Source organism: Hipposideros armiger, unplaced genomic scaffold, assembly GCF_001890085.2.
Source record: "Hipposideros armiger isolate ML-2016 unplaced genomic scaffold, ASM189008v1 scaffold_544, whole genome shotgun sequence".
In the NCBI taxonomy this organism is placed as follows: Eukaryota; Metazoa; Chordata; class Mammalia; order Chiroptera; family Hipposideridae; genus Hipposideros; species Hipposideros armiger.
This window is the reverse complement of record NW_017731894.1, coordinates 69769-81723: the sequence shown is the minus strand read 5'-3', so window position 1 is coordinate 81723 and position 11955 is coordinate 69769.

The window sequence follows — 11955 nt, the reverse complement described above, 5'->3', positions numbered from 1 at the left end:
TGGAGGGCAGTGTCACTGGCCCTCACATGTGGGATCCGAACCGGGGCCCTCTGGCATCCCAAGCGAGCCCCCAACCATCGCGCCACTCGGCCGGCCCCCTGCTTTTATGTTTTAAATCCACTGATAAAGGGTGAGCTGGTGAAACCCTAGGCCCCCAACCCCGCACCCCAAGGAAACCAGAACCCCAGGCCTAAGTAATACACTCACGTTCTTCAACGTTTCCCAGCGGTTAGCACTGAAGGGCATCTCATAATCGTCCCAAGAACCACCGGGGCCGCTCCAGTTGTCACGTGGTTTACAAAGGGGCGAGGTGCCCGCGCAGCTCACGCCCCAGGCAGGTCCCGCTGCCTGCGTCACGTGGCAAGGCTGCGCCTGCGCAGAACAGGGACGCTCTGCGCTATGACGTTAGCATTGTGACGTCACCACCATTGTGACGTCGTTCCAGCATTGCGCGGGCTGCGCGGCCAGCGGGTGGGCCCGCGGCCTGGTGTCGCGTGGGTTGCCGCCCGAGCGCCTTCCGCGGCGCGTGGCCGTGAGACGTGTGTGGCGGAGGGAGACGGCGGGGCCGGGCAGGCGGCGGGCGTCCGGGTCTCGCGCGCGGAGGCAGCGGCGGGGACAGCTGGTAACGCGCTCCTCCGATTCCTCCCGACAGTGACGCAGAGCCGCGGCGCCCTGGAGAGCGTGCAGCGCTTCTCGCTGCTGCCCACCTACCTGCCGGTGACCTACCGCGTGCAGCACGCCGACCTGGCCTTCTTCCTGAAGGAGGCCAACCAGGACGTCATGCGCAACTCCAGCCTGCAGTCGCGCGTGGAGTCCTTCCTCGTGTACAAGGCCCGGCGGCCGCCCGCGCTCCACGCCAGCTACGGGCCCTTCTCCACGCAGCAGGCGCTGGGCCGGGACCTCCTGCTGCCCGCCGGTCCGTTCGGCTTCTCCGGCCAGTTTTCCCTCAACTGGAGGCTGAAGGCCCACATCCTGCGGGACCGCGTCTACCCGGGCCGGCCCACCGTGCAGGTTCTGTTCCACGTCGTGGGCCGAGACTGGGCCGAGCAGCGCAGCCCCGGGGAGCAGCTGCCCTGCCTGCGGGTGTTCGCCTTCCGGGAGACCCGGGAGGTGCGGGGCGGCTGCCGGCTGCGGGGGGACCTGGCGCTGTGCGTGGCGCAGCTGCAGCTGCTGTCCAGCTGGTTCAGCGCCCCCGCCGCGCCGGCCGGGAGGAGGAGGCCGGTGGAGCGCGCGGAGGGCAGCGCCGTGGAGCTCTACTACGCCGTGCTCGCGGGGGACGAGCGTGGGGACTGCGCCCGGGAGCGGCCGCGGACAGGCGGCGGCGGCAGCGACGTGGACGAGTCGGGGCCTCCCTTGCAGAGGATCGGGACCGTGTTTCTCTACCAGACCCACAGCCGACCTCCCCTGCGGGAGCTGCGTTTGGACCGCAACGTGGCCGTGCACTACCTGCCCAAGACGGCGCGGCCAGGGGACGTGCTCACGTTTCCCGTGTCCGTCTCCAGAAACGCCACGGAGGACCGGTTCACGCTGAGGTGAGTGAGGGCGGGATGTGCGCCTGCGCCAGCTCACGGGCAGGCGAGGCGGGCTAGGTCGGCACAGATCAGCCAGGCCAGGCGCACGCTGACCTTACTAGCCTTTGGCGTAGCTTAGGGGTCCTCGGCACGTTCTGCGAGGGCCAGAGTGGCGGACAGGAGCCCTGGGAGAGTCCCAGAGGCAAATGGGCTGCAGCTGAGACTGCAGCTGTTGTGGGGGGGGGGGGGATATGGCCTTGCCGAGTCCAAGTGGCTTGCAAGCATCTGTGAGTTCCAAGTCTGAGGTGGTACCAACCTCAGAGTGACCGGCTGGGTTCTCTCTGGAAATAGCCCTGGGTGTTCAAAGTATAAAAGAGCATGATGCGAGAAGAACAGACAGGAGAATTGGTTGAGTAGCTTACGTAAGAATATACTGAAGAGCTTTGAAAGCTGCAGTGTGTACTTCAGAAAAACATGTGGGTTAGTTTTCTCTTGGGAATGCAGTAAAACCTTGGATGGCAGGCAACGTGGCTTGCGAGTGTTCCACAAGACGAGCAAACGTCTCTAATCCATTTTAACGTGGCCAGCGAGCGATGTCTTGTAATACGAGTAGCTGGTTTCTGGAACGAATTATGCTTGCAAACCAAGGTATTGCTGTATAACGTGAGAGATGATGCCCTATGCCTTGGCGAGACTGGGTTTTTGTTCAATCGTTTTTTCTTGTTTCTTTTAAGCACAGACAAGCTTCATGGTAACAGTTCATTGGCGTAAGGGTTTTGGGTCACTAAACGCGGCCTAACGTTGTGACATAGCTCAGTAGCTTGGTCTGAAGGTGCCATGTAATAAAATTTGTGTTGTGACCCTTGAAAATAGGAGTACTGTGGTACATGACACGTTTTCTGTGAGGGTTTAAAAGTTCGCCCAGTAATGATGCGTGCTCGCGTGTTGCTCCCTCTGGATGTAATATCAGCTTTTTTTCTTTCTTTTTTTGTTTTAAGCTTTTGTTTAGGGGTGGGTGAGTTTAAGAATGGAATCATTCTTTCGCTCAGATGCTTTACACATTGAAGTTTGTTGACTGTGACCTAGTGCCGAGGGTTGTGCTTTCATTTTAATCTAGTGATTGAACTTGGCTAATTCTGGGCGTGTGTAGCCTTTGGTTTGGATTGAGAGTGCATCTGGGCACTGAGCACAGGGATTTGGGGGCATCACTCATCTGTGGACTGAGGCCCCATTAGCTGTCCTAGACCCAGAGACCAAGAGTCAGCTGGTCATAGGCGCTCGGCATGGTCTATGAGCTTTGGACTTTGCATTGCCAGGTTCAGATGTCTTATGTGATATGCTTGTGGAGCTGCCTGCTTACATGCAGGAACGTTTTGCTGCTCAAAACTAAAGGTTTTTTTATTTTTTCTTAGCTGAGCCATCCTGCCACCTGTTGGCAGCTCAGCAGCAGCTCAGCTCAGGCCGGGCCTCGAACCGCTGTTGCTCAGAGCTCACACTCTTGAGCGAGCTCTTAACCAACTGAGCCACTCGGCCGGCCCTCGAAACTGAAGGTTATTCTCACACGAGTTCACGCTCTCTGCCATCCTTTCGGTTTGCCAACTCTTGGTTGTTGAGCTCCTGGATCCAGGGTTAAAACTCAAACCTTCCCTGGAGCTTTAACTCTCCGGGAGGTGATACTCAAGTCCAGCTCTTTTGGGGAAGCAGCTGTACGTGTAATTTTAAACTTCACAGAAAGCTTTGAATCTGGTGACCACCAATTGCACGCTGCAAACGTCCATGAGTCTTGCAGGTGGCTCTGCCATTGGCAAGCCGTGACGAGGCCAAGGGACATTTACCTTGCTGGGCCACGTAATCTAAGGGGTCCAGATCTTTGCAAATTCAGAAACAAACACAGGTGAGGCCTCTGGATATGGCGGCTCCGCTTGTAAGTCAAAGATTTGAACATTTTCAAACATTTTGGAAGTATCGTAAAACTATATTTTGTTCAGAGCCCACCAATTAGAAATTCATAAAGAAGAAAAACCAGTTTTCCAGTTAAGAAAGTAGATCTTTCATGAGTCTGTGTTTCTGTGTTTAACTTGGTAAGACGGTACGCTTTCTGTCTCTTTAAAAGCTTGCATTAATAAGATGCTTGCTGCATACTTAAAATTCTCTAATCACACACGAGTCTTGCTTATCTGTTTATGAAAACAGCTGGAGGTAAGCCTGGGTTTGGCAATGCGATTAGCCCTTAGTCTGAATTCTCATAATTAGAAAATAATACAACTGTATATCTTTTTTAATGAAGTCAATTTGACACTAATTGAGCAGAACTTCCAAATGTCTGGAATTAGTGTGGGTCCGCCCTATCTGCCATCTGCTGTAATATAATAACTCCGAAGGGTCAGCCGCGTCTCCTTGGGTGCTTATCTCTGAAATAGCGACTTTTGTTTCTAGACTCTGTGTCAACAGGGTTACACTGTCCAGAGGTGGGCTCATGTTTGATAGGTCAGGTGCCAGCAGGACATCCGTCACCACGTAAGGACAGCCAGAGTAGACAGGGGACCCAATTAAGTGCCACCAACAGGAGGCAGCCCGTCCAATTCGCGGACTGACACAGCACCTGTCACTGGTTCTTTGCCTGCAGAGCACCTCCTGTCACGTCCCCGGTAACTTCCGTGCCTGTGACCACAGGGTGACACCACAGCTAACACACAGGTGTGGCTTCCATTCTGGGGACCAAGTTTTGTTGTGCAAATTATCAGTAAGAGCAGTTTTAAAAAAATTTGCTTTGTGCACGTATGCATGTGTGTGTGTGCACGCACGTGTGTGTTAACCTTTGAGAAGAAGAAAACCCAGATGGGGCTGTTTGTCATTTTATAAATTCTCTCCCGTGGGTTGTGTCTTCCAAAGCAGGTCTCTACAAAAGAAGAAAGGCAAAACACTTTCATTCCTTAGACATCTAGGGATGCCTTTTAATTTCAGAACATGTTTTCCTTCAAGCGAAAGGCTGAAGTGTCCCCTGGCACACGTGTCCCCTTTCTCCCGTGTCCCTGTTCCTCCCCCACAGAGAGCCATTTCAGAGGCATCTGCGTCTCTAATCACCTGATTATGTGTCTGGAGGAAGAAAAGACTGCACCTCTTTCTTTCATATCCTCCCATCTATTTAGTCTCTGTTCCTTTTTCTGCACAGAAGGTCAATTTCAAAGGAGTTCAGGTCATTAGATCTGAATGTGAGGATGGAGCCAAGTGTTTGCATGGTGTCAGCTGGTTCCCTCACGCTGGAAAGTGAGAAGGTGAAAACAGTGGCACAGAGCTCAGAGGAATGGGCCTTTTCTCCAAATTAGAGAGAGACTCTCAAATTGTTCAATGAATGAATGAATGAATGAATGAATTGTTGATGATTGATGAATACAGATATTTGCTGAGGTCTCTGCAGCTTTAAATCCGAAATGCTCATGAATTCGTGGAGAACCTGTGCCTAGTACTGGTTGGATGGAAGGTCATCTCTGGATAAGACATGATTACCAAGTAGATATTCCTGCAGAGATGAGAGTTAGAAGGTGAGAGGAAGAGATTAGCAGGAGAATATTTGACAAGGGGAAAGCCGGCCTGTGGTCAATGACTCAAAGGATGGTCTTCGGAGGTTTGGAAAGCCTGCTTCACAGAAGGTTTTCAGCTTGTTGGGAAATGATGTGGTCATTTGGGATGAGCCCGGAGCTGAAGTCACTGGATGATGTGGCTTTCGAACCTGCTTGGCCTGGAGCTGGCTCTCTTTTCATTCTATTTCAGGTGAAAGATGCCTTGTGTATTCAATAATATTCTTAGTTCAGGCCGTAAATTGCCAGTCTGGCTAATTTAAGACAAAAATAAAGGGTTTGTTGGATGTATGTCATGGGTTTCAAGAATTCATGAGACACAGTCGCTGGGCTTGGCAGTGGGCAGAGCCTCAGAGAGGATGGGTGCCCGTCGCAGGTGGGGGGGGGGTGAAGAAAGAGAGAGAGAGCGCGAGCGAGAGCACACACGCTGCTTCCTCAGCACCCCCCCCCCCATTCCTGCACGAGTTCCCTCTGTTCTTGTTACGTGCACGAAAGGTACAGACTCGAGAAGCCCCCACTGGCTCACCTCCCTACGTGCTGTCTGCTCCAGGGACAGGAGAAGGACCCAGGGTGGCTCCCATATGAGATGTGGGCCCTCGGGATGACCTTTCACTGAGAGCATCTCCCACCAAAGGACGTATTTCCCTCAAGAGGAAGATGGGGTGCTGTTAGGGAGAGGATGGTGTTGGGGTCTCCAAACCCATAAATACCCCCACAAATGCCTGTGTCCTCTGTGCCTGGGACAGCGTCTCCTCTGTCATCTAGTGGGATTCATGGGGTTTCCTGCAATGGAGAATGGAGTGAGAGGTAGACAGAGAAAGGAGTGGGTTCCATCTTTTTAAATAAATGTTTTATTTCAGAATAGATGTAGAGTTACAAAACTGCTGTGAACTCGGCACAGGACTGTCCCAGGTGCCTCGTGGCTTGTTTTCCCATTACTAGCGTCTTACGTTAGCATGGTACCTTTGTCACACGTAATGTACCAGCATTAGCTGAAGTCTGCACTTTATTCAGATGTCCTTAGTTTTTTAAAAGCCCCCCTTCTGTTCCAGGATCCCATTCAGGACACATTTAGTCATCGTGTCTCCTCAACTCCTGTTGATGGTGACTGTTTCTCAGACTTCTTTATTTATTTTTCTTTCTTTCTTTGTTATTTTTGTGACGACCTTGACAGATTTGAGATGGACAGCTCAGATATTTTGTAGAATGCCCCTCACGTGGGATTTGCCTGATGTTTTCCTCGTGATCAGGCTGAAGTGGTGGGCTTGGGGGTGGAAAACCACAGAGGTCTAGTACCATTTTCATCCCATTATGTGAAGGCTGCACCCAGCTGCCACTGTTGATGTTAACGGGGACCATGTGGCCGGGGTGGCATTTCTTATTCGCCCCATGAAGCTGCCTTTTTCCTGCTCCCGTGACTGTCCTGTCGGAGGGAGTGATGCCGCACAGCTCACAGTTAGGGAGTGGACAGTTATATATACTCCACCTCCTTGACGGGGACATAGCCACATCAATTATTTAAAATCCTGCAGGTGACACTTGTTTGTTCTTCCTCATTTATCTATTTATATATTCAACCATTGGTGTATTTCAGTAGGGGCATCTGGATATTTATCTTACAGTTTGGGTTATAATCCACTAGATTATAGGGTTTCTCAACCTCGCACTGTCGACATTTGGATTGGATCATATGTTGTTGTAGGAGCGTCCTGTGCATTGTAGGACGCTTAGCAGCACCCCTGGCCTCTACCCACCAGATGCCTATAGAACACACCCCAGATATGATACCCCAAAATGTGTCCAGATATTGCCAAATGTCCGCTGGGGGACAAAAATCACCCCTGCAAGTTAAAAACCATTCACCCTGATTACAGTTGTTGGATAGAAGCTGTTCATAGAGTGAACTCATCAGTTACACAGAGGAAGGTTCAAAGTTAAAAGTCGCAGGTATTCAACAGCATGACAATAAATAGATAGGAGGACAAACAGAACGAGCCCCATAATCATCTCATGCAAACAGGAGACTTTGTAACACAGCACAATTGCAGATCAGTGAGAAAAATGGCCCGGGGACATCGATTATCCAAGAGAGAAAAAAGGAATCAGGTCTTTACTCCATGCCCGTTACAGGCATCAATTTCAGATCAATTAGGTATTCAAAAGAGAAAAAAGAAATCAGTATAGAAAGAAATACTAAAGGATATCCTTATACGCTCTGGGAGGAAGACATTTCTTAAACAAGATACCAAAACACTGACCACAGGGAAAAGTTGATATATTTGACTGCATTCTAAAAGTAATTACTTTTTTTTATACATCCTGGATGTATAAATCTTCTTTTTTTAATTAAGGTTTATTGGGGTGATAATTGTTAACAAAATTATGTAGATTTCAGGTGTACAATTCTGTAATACATTATCTATATGTCACATTGTGTGTTCACCACCCAGAGTCAGTTCTTCTTCCATCACCATATATATGACCCTCTTTACCCTCATCTACCACCCTCCTCCTCCCCGCTAAAATAATTACTTTTTTTTAAATAAAAAAAACAAACTGAAAATTTGGGGAAGGTATTTGTACCATATAAGACCAAAAAACAATTAGGATGCAGAATATATTTTTTAAAATGCCTATAATTCAACAAGTAAAAGCAAATAAGTAAATAGAAAAATGGGCAAACATATAACCAGGCCTTTCACAGAAGGAGAAACACAAAGTAGCTAATAAAGATAAGAAAAGATACTCTGTCTCATTAGAAGTGAGGGAAAAGCAAATTAAAACCATAATATGTTGCAATTTCAAATTTTAGGCTGTCGGATAATATCAAGAGTTGTTGAGATTGTGGAACCAAGGAACCCCTTATTTATTGGTGGTGGTGGGGGGAAATTGGTACAACCTCTTAGAAAATAATTTGGAACTGTGCAGTAATATCAAAAATATGATACACTGTGACCTGGTATTTCCACTTATGGTGTATAACCTAGAGAAACTTGTGCATGCTCACTAGGAGGCACTCAGAAACATCCACAGCAGCTCTGTTGGTAACCCCAAACTAGAAACAACACAAATGACCATTGAGAGGGTAATGGATAAATACATGGAACAAGGAACCCTGCCCATTCACGAAAATGACTCAGTTACAGCTAGATACATTAGTGTGGGTATCTGATATCTATATCTCTGATATATAATACTACATTTAATTGAAATTGATAGAAAAATACATTTACGTAAAGGTAAAAATATGCATCAAATTAACACTGCTCATGGATAATGGACATATATGTTAATTTAGGTAAAACTATAAAAAATAAGGAGCTGAACACAAAATTTAGGATAGTAGGTCTCAGTAAAGAGGAGTAGGATTTACTATGGAGGAACATACAGGGGGCTTCAAAGATACTGAACATATTCTAGTTCTTAATCTGGGTGCTGAGCACATGGGGGTGTTTATTGTTTTTTTAAAATGTTCATGTATGATATATACTCTTTTCTTAAAACTACATACATGCAACTTCTGTTAATGCTTTATATATACTTGTGCGTGGGGGAGGGGTGGGATTCATGCCAGATTTTAAAACGTTTGGTAAGGAAACGGCAAGTCACGTGTCACTTAACAGGGAAAGAATTTCAGGCTCATGCCAGACTTCTCCATAGTCACATTCAATGCCAGAGGATAATAGAGCAACATCTACAAATTACGGAAGGGCTTGTTCAAGGGATGTTGGTTATTTTGCAGTCACATAATAATAGTATTCACAGAATAGGATAGAGCTATTCATCAGTTTTCCAAACATTAGATGAAAAAAAAATGAAGTGAAAAGATGGGATAGGATAGATGATGGATGGAATGACGGTTAGACATACAGATAGACACACAGATGGATGGAAAGATAGATGGATGGTTGATAGATGATAGATGGGTGGATGGGAATGTGGGTGGGTAAATGGATGGACAGGTAGTTAGATGTACAGATAGATACATAGTTACATACATAGATGGTTAGATATACAGATACATAGTTATATAGATAGATAGATACATAGATACATAGTTACATACACAGATGGTTAGATACATAGATACATAGTTATATACATAGGTGGTTAGATACATAGATACATAGTTACATATACAAATGGTTAGATACATAGATACATAGTTACACTGATAGATGGTTAGACATATGGATACATAGATGATCCCTGGATACATTTGATAGACTTTTTAATCTACTCCATCTCAAGTCGGATCCCTCCCTTCCCCCATCACCTTGCTTTCATGTTTTTTAACAGAATTTACCACTTCCTGACATGCCCTGTTTAGGGACTTGTGCTTTGACCCTTGGGTCCCCTCCCTCTGTGAGATCCATGTGCGCAGGCATCTTCTCTTTCTCATGGATCCTGAAAACCACAGTGCACAGTGTCTGACACATACCTGGATATATGTCTCTGTTGATTGAGTGTTTTGATTAATGTAAAGCCAAAGATGATGACAAATTTCATGGCCCTAAAAAAGTCTCTGGTGGAGAAAAGGGAACCCTGGTGCACTGTTGGTGGGACTGTGCATTGGTACAGCCACTGTGGAAATCAGTATGGAGGTATCTCAAAAAACTGGAAATGGAACTACTGTATGACCCAGCAGTTCCACTCTTGGGTATCTATTCAGAGAAACCCAAGACGCTAATTCGAAAAAATATATTCACCCATATGTTTATCTCAGTACTATTCACAATAGCCAAAACTTGGAAACAACCGAAATGCCGAAACAAGTCGAAAAGACAACTGGATTAAGAAACTGTGGTTTCTTACATTTATACAATGGAGTATTACTCAGCTATAAAAAGAATGAAATCGTACCATTTGCAACGATATGGATAGAATGCTAAGTGAAATAAGTCAGTCAGAGAAAGACAAATACCACATGATCTCACTTAGATGTGGAATCTAAAAAACTGAATGAACGAGCAAAGTAGACAGAAATAGTCTCAGAGATACAGAGGAAAAACTGATGGTTGCTAGTTGGGAGGGGGGTGGGGATGAGGGAGAAGGGGAAGGGGTTAGATAGCATAAATAGGTAACTACACTGTTGCCACAGGGATATGAAAGACAGTTCGGGGAATATAAAAGAAAGAAAGAAAGAAAGTCTCTGTGTGTTGGTAGAGCCCAGATTGGCCGATGTGGAAATGGGACCACCTCTTACCTATGGCCACAGGTCTCAGCCTCCGTGGTTAAGTTTCCCAGCTCTGGTGCTAAGGCTGTCAACCTCAGCACCCCTGACGCTGTGGACTGGATAATTCTTGGTGCGTGTGTGTGTGTGTGTGTGTGTGTGTGTGTGTGTGTGTGTGTGGTGGGGGGCAGGGGAAGCCGGTGGTGTTAAGAGTTGGAGGATATTGAGCAACCTCCTCGCCCCTCCCCACTAGTTGCCGGTAGCGCCCCTTCCCCTTCAGTTGTGACAACCAGAAATGCCTGTAGACATTGCACCCCCAGCTGAGACCATTGTCCTACGGGAACTTTTACTTCTTACTATGGAATGAAATGCTAGTTGAATGCCGGGTTTCCTCTCTAACCCACCCAGTAGTTTTCAGTGGTTTGCATGCATTTCCTCACGGCTGCTTTGGGCCGTTGTGATTTAAATTCTCCCGCAATCTCACTGTGTTTGCCAGGCAGGTCTCGTTTCTTACTGGTGGCGTATCTCATTTGGCCTGAAGACAAGGATGGTACCACTTTCTAGATGCTGTTGAGGGTGCACACCTTCCATGCTAAAAGCGGCCGGAATGTCACAGAGGAATGCTGGTTCTGAAATGATGAAATCACAGCACCACACTCTGTATGGGAAATTCCCCCACATGGACATGGCTCAGGATTAAAACACAAAACAAATGTAGAGCCCGAGTTCAGTCTGAAAGTACCTTTTAAGGTATGACTTATACAAACAGGAAGCTCATTGTGCGACTACAGAGCAGATTTGTTGGAACAAGTCTGAACACGGTTACTTTGGTGACACTAAATGCACATTCTCGGAAAAAAATGAAGATTCTGACATTCTCTATCTGAGTAAAATCTAAGCGCAGGAAAAGTGAATTTTTAAAGTGAATTGCTCTTTTCCCTGGCCAGGAGGGACAGCGGTCAGACTGCTGGCCTTCCCGCCTGCTGCGCAGATGTGCCGGTTCCAGAGCCTCCTTCAGCCTCCTGGTCTGAGGAAGATTTATCTTGCTCCTGCCTTCCTGAACTCTGACTACATTACAGCGAAGGAAACACAGCGGGTTCGTGTTTCAGACGAGTACAAACGGGGCAGGGCTGGGAGGCAGTGACTCTCCCCGTGTGTCCTCTGCAGGCTGCGGGCAGGCGTGGTCTGTGCGGGTGGAGGTGGTGACTGTCATGTCTGAGTTAGGTCATTTCACTTGGCAGACCGGTGTCCTCTTGGAAAAGGGGCAAATCCATTTTTTACAGCAGGTTTCTCTCATTTTAGGGAAGAGCCATTTCATAGAAAAACTGGCCTATTTCTGTTCTGTTGAGACTTTGAATCAGAAACTTAAGGGGTTCTCAGCCTGGGCCAGAGCAAAGGCTCAATAGTGGTTTTGCTGGAGAAATAGGACATTGGCTCTTCGCTTCATTAAGCACCAGAAACAGTCCGGTCCTAACATCAGACCGGGAAGCTGTCAATATGCTGCTCTGACTGTTTCCACCCTCTTTCTGTAAGGATGGAGCTAATTCCAGTGCTGGTCGGTTGGCCTGGACTGAACGAGTCCTGGCTTTTCCTCCATCTGGAGTTCTTGGTTTCTTTAGATTCCCTTCAAGCTGCAACACTTATCTACAGTCCAGAGGAAATGAGATGCTATTTTTTTCAGAGTTTAAGAGCA